An 11,106-nucleotide genomic window follows, 5' to 3' on the forward strand; every position below is an offset into this window, starting at 1 on the left:
CCACCTTACACCAATCAGAATGGCTAATATTGAAACCACAGGTCACAACACTTGGTGAGTATGTGGAGATAGAGGAACACTCCTCCATTGCTGGAGGGATTGCAAATTGGTAAAACCACTCTGGAAATTAATCTGGAGGTTCCTCAGAAAACAGGAATTAGATTTACCTGAAGGTATAAGCAATACCACTCTTAGAAATATACCCAAAAGATGTCCTACCTTGACACAGGAGCACATGTTCCACTATGTTGTCAGTGGCCTTATTTATGATAGCCAGAAGCTGGAAACAACCTAGATGCATCACTACAGAAGAATGGATACAGAAATTGTGGTTCATTTACACAATGGAATACTTCTCAGCTATTAAGAATGAGAACATCCTGAGTTTTGCAGGCAAATGGATGGGACTAGAAAATATCATCCTGAGTGAGGTAAATGAGACCCAAAAGGATGTGCATGATATTGTTGTGGATAGAGCTGGGACTAATTATATTTGATGTTAATTCCATTCTCCCTTGAGGGCTTGGTAACAAGGAATGAGTCAGCACTCAGCTGTAAACATGCTTCCCACCTTAATTTGTAAAATAAAGGAGAGCTGATGATTGGGCAGATAAAAGGGAAGGTGGAGAGGAAGCTGAGGGAGAGAAGAAGGGGACAATGGAAGAGGGAGAGGAGGCAGAGGAGGAAGGTGAAGAAAAGTGGAGCAGAAGCACATGACCTGGAGAACAGCAAGTTCTAAGGGGTCTCATAAGCTCTGGAAGATGGTAGTGCAGTGATAGATCTGCCCAATCTACATGCTCAGCATGTAGTCATAATAACTGTGTCATGTTTTCATTGCTGGGTCATATTTGGGATGGAGGCATTTAATGCAACAAAATGTTGGCCAAAATATTGATTTGAATTCAACTAACTTGAGATAAAAATTCACTTCCTACCCCACTCCCAATCCCTTCATGGGGCTTGGGCAATGACCTAGGCTGTAGCAGTATGGATTCAAAGCTGACTGGGTTTGAGGGGCCTACAGAGAACAGCAGAGAGGCATCTATGCCTGATAGATCTTTGTGTGTGTGTGTGTGTGTGTGTGTGTGTGTTTTCTTCCCCATATCCTTAGCTCCCCATCCTGCCTCACCCACCTCCAAACAGGGACACAGACGAAGTGGGTCTTTTTGCACTCAGCTTCTCCCTGTGAATAAAGAATTGGAAGACAAGGGTATAAAGGGCTCCAGACCAGGTAATTCATTGATATAAACTGAGAAATATAACCTTTTGATACTTAAAGATGGTATAAAGATATATTGCTCTAGTAAGTCTTACAGGATACTTCTGTCTAACATGGGCTGTGTGGGAATTATGGGTTTAAATCCTACTTTGACAAGCTGCCTCTTATAAGCAAGTTTAGTACTTTAAGTTGGGAAATTTTTCCAGTATTTTAGAACCAGATAGGAAATAATAATCACTGACTGCAAGTAGAGAGAAAAGTGATAATCACCTGCTATGAACAGGTAATAATTAATAGAAGTCTGTGGCTCCAGGTAGAGAGCATAACAGATAGATATTATAATAGATATTAATTAAATAAATGCTCGTGGCTCAAGGTGCCCTAATAAGTGTTACATGATACTCATATTCTGTCTAATGTGGGATTCAGTGAAATTTTGGGTTTAAATCCTGGTTTGACAAGCTACTTCTTATAAGCAGGTATGGAAAGGAAAGGAAAAGAAAGGAAAGGAAAGGAAAGGAAAGGAAAGGAAAGGAAAGGAAAGGAAAGGAAAGGAAAGGAAAGGAAAGGAAAGGAAAGGAAAGGAAAGGAAAGGAAAAAAAAGGAAAGGAAAGAGGAAAGGGAAGGAAGAAGGGAAGGGAAGGAAATGAATGGGGAAAGGGAAGGGAAGGGGAGGGAAGGGGAGGGGAGGGGAGGGGAGGGGAGGGGAGAGGAGGTGAGGGAAGGGGGACAGAGGGAAGGGGGAAGGGGGAAAGAGCGGGGAAAGAGGGGGGAAAGAGGGGGAAAGAGGGGGGAAAGAAAGAGAGATGAAAGGGGGAAAGGGGGAAAGGGGGAAAGGGGGAAAGGGGGAAAGGGGGAAAGGGGGAAAGGGGGAAAGGGGGAAAGGGGGAAAGGGGGAAAGGAAAAATGAAAAAGGAAAATAGAAGGGTGAATTAATTGCATTGAAGATGGTATAATAAATTCTGTAGGAGACTCATATTCTGTTTAACATGGGCTCCATGGAAATTTGGGGTTTAAATCCTGACATAACAAATTATAAAAGCCTAAATAGGCTAAAATGTGTGTGATGTTGGGTGTTGTGGTGTATTATTGTTCTTCTAGGACAGAGGTCAAGCTATACGTTTTCCTGGTTACCAGTTGAAGGAGATGCTGATTTGGTTAAAAGGTGATTAAGGTATTTACACATTCCAGAGTTATATGGATCAGATTCAATAGGGGGAGACCCATGAGAACTAGATTCCAGAGAATGAAACAAAAAGTTTATCTTGATGATACTAATTTTTTTGAGGTTTATATATTACAGAATATACAGCCTTGGTGAATTTCATCATCAGACATGCTGAATTGACCTGCTTGAACTCCTGATATCTTGGTTTTTCATTTGGATCCAGTCAGGACAGAGATATCAGAGACTAATACAATCATTGGTGTGTCCTTCTTAAGGCCAACTAACTCCCCCATTTCCCTGCCCTTTCCCTTCCCTTCAAAAATACTTGAATGCCCATATTCAGCTTGAAGAGGTTATGAAGAGATGTTGTCCCAGTTCCCCCATATTTGGGGCTGGGGGTGGTTATTATAGTTTGTCTTTGGTACTAAAAATTTTGAAGTACAGGGCTTAGACCCAGTCTTTCTCTTGCTCTTATTATGAACAGATCTGAAATGTTTAAGCCTGTAAGTTAAGGGCCAAATAGGAAATTAATGGCTCTGAGTTTATTATTAGGGTGTTTTCAGGGTTTTAAGTAGAAATGGCTGAGAGTAGTTAATAGACAACAGTCTAGATTACTTCACATAGATAGTTGGTTTTCAAAAATATCAGAAATCCACAGAATGCGATGTTTAATGTTATTTATTCATTTGCTGTTGAAACCAGTATGTTCCTGACAGCTTTCCCTGTCTTAGATTCAAAGAAAAAATTGAGCATCTTTGAGTTACTCCAGTTGTGGCAAAACAGCCACTAGGCAAGAATTGCCTTATTTCATCTACAGACATAATACTGTCCAAAGAAAGGACACAATTACAAGTTAGGACAGCTTGATTCTGCTGAGACAGAGTAGGCTAGTCCTTAATATTCCTGTTTCTCTAAGTCTGTCACATGATCTTTGCCAGTATGCTGTAGTCCAATGCTCCAACCTGTTAAAATGAGAGACTGTCCAGGTGATCAGCAGTCTCTATAAATTGGCTAAGTTTTGAAGCTGTTTTAGGCTTCCTATATATTTTCAGTTATTATCAGTCATTCTTGGATTTCTAATGGTGTTGAAAAACTACACAGTCTCCTAGCCAACCCAGACTTTTTTACTTTGTGAGGACAGTTTTGAGTGGATGATTTTCAGATGGCATTCACTCTAAAGCCAAGACATAGCCAGATGTAGAATTATAAGTCTTTTAAATAAGGATATATGAAAGAGGTTCGGTTTAATTAACAAACATGATGGACTGAGTGTTAGGTCTCTTGTACATTATAAATTACTAAATAGTAATAGTTATGTTCAATTATATCTAAGATAAAATAGCCTTTTAATTGGACAGAAAATTGGAAATAGTTCTACCTGAAGACGCAGCTATACCACTTCTGGGCATATACCCAGAAGATGCTCCACCTTACTCCAAGGAAACATACTCCACCAGGTTCATAGCAGCCTTATTCCCAATAGCCAGAAACTAGAAGGAACCCAGACATCCCTCAACTGAAGAATGGATACAGAAAATGTGGTTCATTTCCTTTGCATCATTTCCTGTTTTGAGATCCTGTGATGACTTCCTCTGATGGTAGAATGGGAGTACAAGGGAAGTAAACGTATTTTCTCTCCAAGTTGCTTAATCATGGTGTTTTGTCACAGCATCCATTAGAGCTGTTGATAATGTAACAAAATATCAACTTACAGTGTTCATTAGTTATATACTTGGGTTAAGTATTATCTTAGTCAGGGTTTCTATTCCTTCACAAACATCATGACCAAGAAACAAGTTATGGAGGAAAGCATTTATTTGGCTTACACTTCCATACAGCTGTTCATCACCAAGGAAGTCAGTACTGGAACTCAAACAGGTCAGGAAGCAGGAACTGATGCAGAGGCCATAGAAGGATGTTCTTTACTGGCTTGCTTCCCGTAGCTTGATCAGCCTGCTCTCTTATAGAACCAAGACTACCAGCCCAGAGATGGTCCCATCCACAAGGGGCCTTTCCCCCTTGATCATTAATTGTGAAAATGCCTTACAGTTGTATCTCATGGAGGCATTTCCTCAACTGAAGCTCCTTTCTCTGTAATAACTCCAGCTGTGTCAAGTTGACACAAAACTAGCCAGTACAAGTATCAAACAAATTATAAGACAAATATTAATTAGCAAACATTGTTTCTTTCCTCTTAATTTTGTATATGACAATTTTGTTTTCTTTATTCTTATGCTTATGCTTGTGGCCAAAAGAATTATGTTTGTTTCTTCTCACAGTGAGATTTGGAATCTACATTCAAGACCATAAAATCCCAAGACAAGTGACATATATATGCAGAATAAGGTAAGGACCTTCGAAGCAGTACATGGAAGCAAATGGAAATTTGAAACATTTTTATGTTGTTCTTTTGTTCTTTTGTTTTTTTCTTCTTTTGTTTTTGTTTTTATTTTGTTTTGATCAATAAAATAGAATCAAATTCCCAGAAATAAACCCAAACATCTATGCACACTTGATCTTGGACAAAGTTGCCAAAACCAAACAGTGAAACAAAGAAAGCATGTTCAACAAATGGCGCTGGTTTAACTGGCAGTCTGCATATAGAAGAATGCAATTTGATCCATATTCATCACCTTGCACAAAGCTCTAGTCCAAGTGGATCAGGGACCTCAACATAAACCAGATACACTGAATCTAATGGAGGAAAAAGTAGGAAATAGCCTCAAAGCTATTAGCACAGGGGAAATATTCCCAAACAGAACACCAATGGCTCAGGCTCTAAGCTCAACAATTAACAAATGGGACCTCATGAAATAAAAACACTTCTGTAAGGCAAAGGATACTGTCAATAGGACAAAATGGCTACCTACAGATTGGGGAAAGATCTTCAATAACCCTATAACTAATAGAGGGTTAGTATTCAAAATATATAAAGAATTAAAGTGCTAGACTCCAAAAAACAATTTAAAAGTAGGGTACAGAGGAAAACAGAGAATTCTCAACAGAGAAATCTCGAGTGGTTGGGAAGCACTTAAAGAAATACACTCTTTTCTAATAATAATCTTTACAAAGCACATCCACATAAAGGGACAGGTTCCCATGTCTTCTTACCCTTTCACAATTGGCCCTTCCTAAATTTACTAGGAGAAGTTATCCCCAATGTAAAAGGTACAGGATAGCAAAAAGGGACATTTTCAAATGCAGTGCACACTGGCATTAGTGAATGGAAAATAACAGAACTTCAAGGCACAGTATCACATTGTTTCAAGTAAAGTTACTTCAAGTCTTTGCTTTCAGCAAAATTAATGAGGATCAGAAATAGAGTTGTGAGCTGTTAGGTATTTCTTAGTTCCTTTGTTTATTTGCAATACTGGATAATATTGATTATCCTTGTGGATGCCAGACAAGCATTTTATCACCAAACTGTGACCTAACGGTTTTTCCTGTTTTGACAGACAGGGTCTGACTATGTAGCCTTGGCTGTCCTGGAACTTGATATGTAGAGCAAGCTGACCAGAGACCCACAGATTTCCTTCTGCTCGTGCCTCTGGGAGTACTCAGATTAAAGGTTTGCCAGTACTATTTGGTACACCACTAAAGGTAATTGCTCTCCCTCCCTCAGCAATCATTAATTGCATAGAGGTTCTCAGGGAGAATTATGCATCATGAGCCTCTCCCCTACTAACAGTTAACGGTCTATAAATCTTTAGGAGATGAATGGAGCCATGTAAACTCTTTCCCCATCACACAGGCCCTTACATTTTACTTGAAATTCCCTTTCAGTTGCCAGTGCTGGTCTTGAACTAGGAAATCTCTGAATTGATAATTTTTTCTGGTTCAGCTGCCCAAGTACCTGGAGCTATAGGCCTGGATCACCAAACCTAATCAACAGTTATAATTTTATGAAAAATTGCCATGCATTTGTACATCTAACAAGAGAATAAAGCAGAGGATTAAGTAATATAAACAAAAAATCCAGTTTTTGTGTATTTTGTTAGGTTTGTTTTGTGAGACAGGATCTTTGTCCTAGAACTCACAATGCTCTTGTCTCTAAGTCCTCAGTGTTGAGATTATAAGTTTATATCATCATGCTCAGCTGAAGAAAAATTTTCCATCTACAATTGTTCTTAAAATTTTCATATTTTCTCAAGTGTGTGTGTGTGTGTGTGTGTGCGCATGTGCCCCATGTTAAAGAGGTGCTGGCCACTAAACCTGGTTCATAGTAGTTGTAAGATGCCTGGTGTGAGTGCTTAGAATTGAACTCAGGTCCTCAGCAAGAAAATATATGCTGTTAGCACCGAGACATCTCTCTAGTCACCCTCCAACCTCCATTTTTTGTTAGTATGCAACAGTCTACTCAGAGCTCAATTATGTAAGAAATGGAAACTAGTCATATGATAGATGCCAAATTCTGTCTTGCTTTTTAAATATTTTTGTTAATTATTTGATAATTTTATTTATTGTACTTTGATGATATTTACCCCTCCTTATCTCTTGCCATATCTGTCTCATTCTTGCAATGAATAACGTTTGTTTTTAAGACAAAAAGTAAAGAGAAAAGGTGTCATCTTACTGAAATTCTTTCCCAATATAGTACTTTAAAAACTATTAGCCACAGTCCCTTTGCCTGATCCCTTCAGTCCTGGGTCATCAACTGCAACTAAGACTGCACCTTCAGCAATGGCCTTCCATGGTCTCTCACAGTGTGGAGCATCAGCTGCTCTTCATGAATCCTTCATGCCTTCAAAACCAGTACCACCTGGGTGACTCTTACACATTACCAAGTCCTCTGCAGCATGAGGTATAGTCTTAGCTATTTCTGGAACACAGCTTCTATGTGCTTTCAGGAAACAGCTCCCAGAAAATGTCACCTCAATGATGCTGACCTCTTCTTAATCACCACTAATTTCTTAGCTCCAACTAACCAGCAGTGATAGTCCCAGTAATTCAAAGGTTTCACTTTAGTAGTTCTGGTATCTTGTTAATCACAGCTGATTCTTTAGCCCCAGCCAACCAAAACCACAAAATCTTCACAATCAAAACACCAACGGCCCTGATGAGTCTTGAATCTTTACTCTGAAATTTCACAAGCCAGTCCTCCATTTTCTGTGCTGTTCTCAACATTATCTTCCAAGCTCTTACAGAACATCCCACAGAGCTCTTAACACCCAATGGCTCTTCTAGTCCAAAGTTCCAAAGTCTTTCCATAGTCCTCCCCAAAACATGAACACATTGTCACAGGAATACCCCACTAATCTGATACCAATTTGTCTTAGTCAGGCTTTCTATTCCTGCACAAACATCATGACCAAGAAGCAAGTTGGGGAGGAAAGGCTTTATTCAGTTTACACTTCCCCATTACTGTTCACCACCAAAGGAAGTCAGGATTGGAACTCAAGCAGGTCATGAAGCAGGAGCTGATGTAGAAGGCATGGAGGGATGTTACTTACTGGCTTGCTTCTCCTGGCTTGCTCAACTTGCTATCTTATAGAACCCAGGACTATCAGCCCAGTGTAAATACTAGTCTCTTCTCAAGATGTCCATTGCTTTCACTTTCCAAGATTTGGGGAATAAAGAAATGTGATTTTCTCACTCAAGCTTTCCTTGGAGGAGTGACTGTCACATCAATTCTAGGTGATTAATTTAAACCCAAATATCTCAAGGGCTTCTTATGTGCACAGAACCACCAGTCTGTTGTCACCAGGGATGTTTAGGCTTTTGAAAAGTTTGATATCTTCATGGGGCATTGTTTTCCCCTTCTTGCAGGAATCTAATTATTATTTATAAATTACTTTTGGCTTTTCCCAGGCCTGACTTATTGCTTCTCCGTGGTTGCTGAATCCTGTTTGCTCTGTCTTGGTTCTTGATATTCATCACCTCTGATTGTCCTCATTTTCAGACTCAACATGCAATCATCCTCTACTCTGGTAGTTCTCATTGTGTGGGACACCATGACCCCATTTAGAGGAGTCAGCTAAGACCACTGGAAAGCACAGGTATTTATGGTATGATTCATAACATTAGCAAAATTATAGTTATAAAGTAGCAACAAAAATAATTTTTGGTTGAGGATCACTACAATATGAGGAGGGGTCATAACATTATGAAGGTTGAGAACCACTGCCATAATCTATTTTACCTAAAGCTCCAAGGTAAACTTCCAAGTGTTTCAATGCATGCTCCCTGTGGTCCCTGAGTCTTCCTTATGATCAATGCAATGCAGTTAGAAATTACTCTTCTTTCTGTTTTTGTTGTTATTTCTCTTTTGCTTTTTTGTTTGCTTTTATTTTATTTATTTGTTTGTATCAGGGTGATTAGGCTCCCAAAGTCCTTTTTTTGTAGTCCTCGATGCCCAGTATTTAAACTGAGATGGTGTACACATGGTAAACATGGTGGTTTTCTGCACCTTGACATTTGGTACATTGGATGAGAATGCCTCTTATCCTTGAAATCCCTTTAGTTACTACCAAAGAACATCACCAAGCAGGCTCCCTCTGTGAGGAGTTAATTTTTTTTTTTGTACCTGAGTAGTTCTTTTTCTTCTTTTGGTTTGTTTCTGGTTTGGTGTAGACTTTTGGAGACCCAAATAAAGAGAGCTGGAAGCAGCAAATTCTCCTACGGTCAAGAGGAAGTCAGGAGACATCCTCCTTCCTCTCTGGTTCCCCCTGGGGAATGCTTGATTCTGGTTCTAGGTCCCTTTGGTGGGATACCTGGCTTCCCTCTCTGGTATTCCCCCAACTCTATTGTTTGTCCTTGAAATGCCTGGTTGTCCATGTCTGTAAGTTTATGTCTATAGTTTCATTTTATTGCTTGATTGTTGCTGTGTGTTTCATATTCAAAGGAAAATAAAAAACAGTTAAAACTTCATCTGCTGGTCATTCACCACTTGATTTAGTTTTAACTCATTTCAAGGAAAAAAAAATTCTGAACTGACACAACAAGAACTGATAAACTTCTATTGGAGCTCTGCACCTGTAGCTCCAAGTCTATCACAGTTGGAGAATCCCTGCTAGGGGGCTGCATGTCTGCCCAAGATGCTCTTAAAGGGACCAGCAGCTTCTCAGCTTCTCTGGTAAGGAAGTTGATGGGCATAAGAATTGGGTTCAGCAGGTGGCAAGGTGCTCCTCCTTTGAAATTACAGCTAGAAAAAAATTAAGAAAAAAAATCTGTATGTCTATTTCAAATATATGAATGTTTTTGGCCACGGTAGGTTTCTGACTGGTTGCAAATGTATAAATATATTCTGCATGTGTTGTTTATAGATTATTGGCTTATAACTTATTGGGTATAGTTAAAACTCTGTAACATCGGTAACAGAAAGATATCTTTTTGTTGTTGTTGGTTTGGTTTTTTGGTGTTGTTTTTGTTTTTCGAGACAGGGTTTCTCTGTGTAGCTATGGCTGTTCTGGAACTCACTTTGTAGACCAGGCTGGCCTCGAACTCAGAAATCCACCTGCCTCTGACTCCCAAGTGTTGGGATCAAAGGCGTGCACCATCAAGCCTGGCTCAGAAAGTTGTCTTAAAACCAACTCAGGGTTGGCTTCCTTTTGGGCAACAACACTCAGCAGGGGCTAACTCAGAGTAACAGGTCTCTAAAGATACCTTTACATTTGGGTAAGTTTTAATGCAATTCCTTTCATAAAAAACAGATTTACCAAAGATAGGATTTTAAACAATTTTTCTTTAATGAAGTGTTAAAACAGCACCTTCATGTGTTTGTATATAAAATAATTTCTGGCATCCAAACTTTGTAACATAAAATTAATGAACTTGGTATTGATTTTAGAGACACTGGTTTGTTTAAACTTTTAAAAAAATGGTTTTGTCTTCTGAGAATTATGGTAACACTTGCAAAAATAGGCCTTATCTTCCAAAATTATGTTTATGCTCTATGACTTAATTCTTAAAGAAAGATACTTTATTTTGATATTGCAAAAGGAACTTTTAAAAATTAGTTAAATATATGTAGCACCATGGGACATTAGGGAATGTGTTTGTTGGTATATGATGGTTACAATGAAGGAGAAAATTTTAATGAAAATAACTATAATGGTGATGGAAACTATAATGACTTTAGAAAATTATAGTGGACAACAGAAATCAAAGTATGACCCACAAATTGGGGCAATTCTGGTGGAAGGAGCTCAGGCATCCCTATGGTGATGCTTATGGATCTGAGGATGGAAATGTTGGATATGGTAGCAGATGGTTTGAAAATAAAATAGAAATGGACTATAGTTATTAGCAGGCAAGAGGACAAGGAGTTGGTAGGAAAACTGCAGGTTACTTTGAATCAGTCTTCCTAAATGCATTATAGAAACGGTAAAAAACAGCCACAGAAGGAAATATGATCCATAATCAGAAAAGTTACTGCAACTTAAACTAAAAACTACTTCTTGTTCAGGACTGTCATAGCCTCAATTTGAAAAAGTCTATTGATTAATGCAATTAGATGACATTCTAATATATATATATATATATATATATATATATATATATATATATATATAGAGAGAGAGAGAGAGAGAGAGAGTACATTCTTGAGGTATTCTATCTGTTGTAGTTTTGTCTCTTTCATCTCATTATGTCAGGTATACATTACTCTGTAAATTATGGTAATGATGCCAGGAATAAAAATTAAGACATTTATTATGTTATTTTTTTAGAAGTTTACAGCATTAAAATGTTAAAAAAAATCACTGGCTCTTGAAATCCAACC

Source organism: Mus caroli, unplaced genomic scaffold (genome assembly GCF_978045245.1).
Source record: "Mus caroli unplaced genomic scaffold, Mus_caroli_1 scaffold_5, whole genome shotgun sequence".
Classification (NCBI taxonomy): Eukaryota; Metazoa; Chordata; class Mammalia; order Rodentia; family Muridae; genus Mus; species Mus caroli.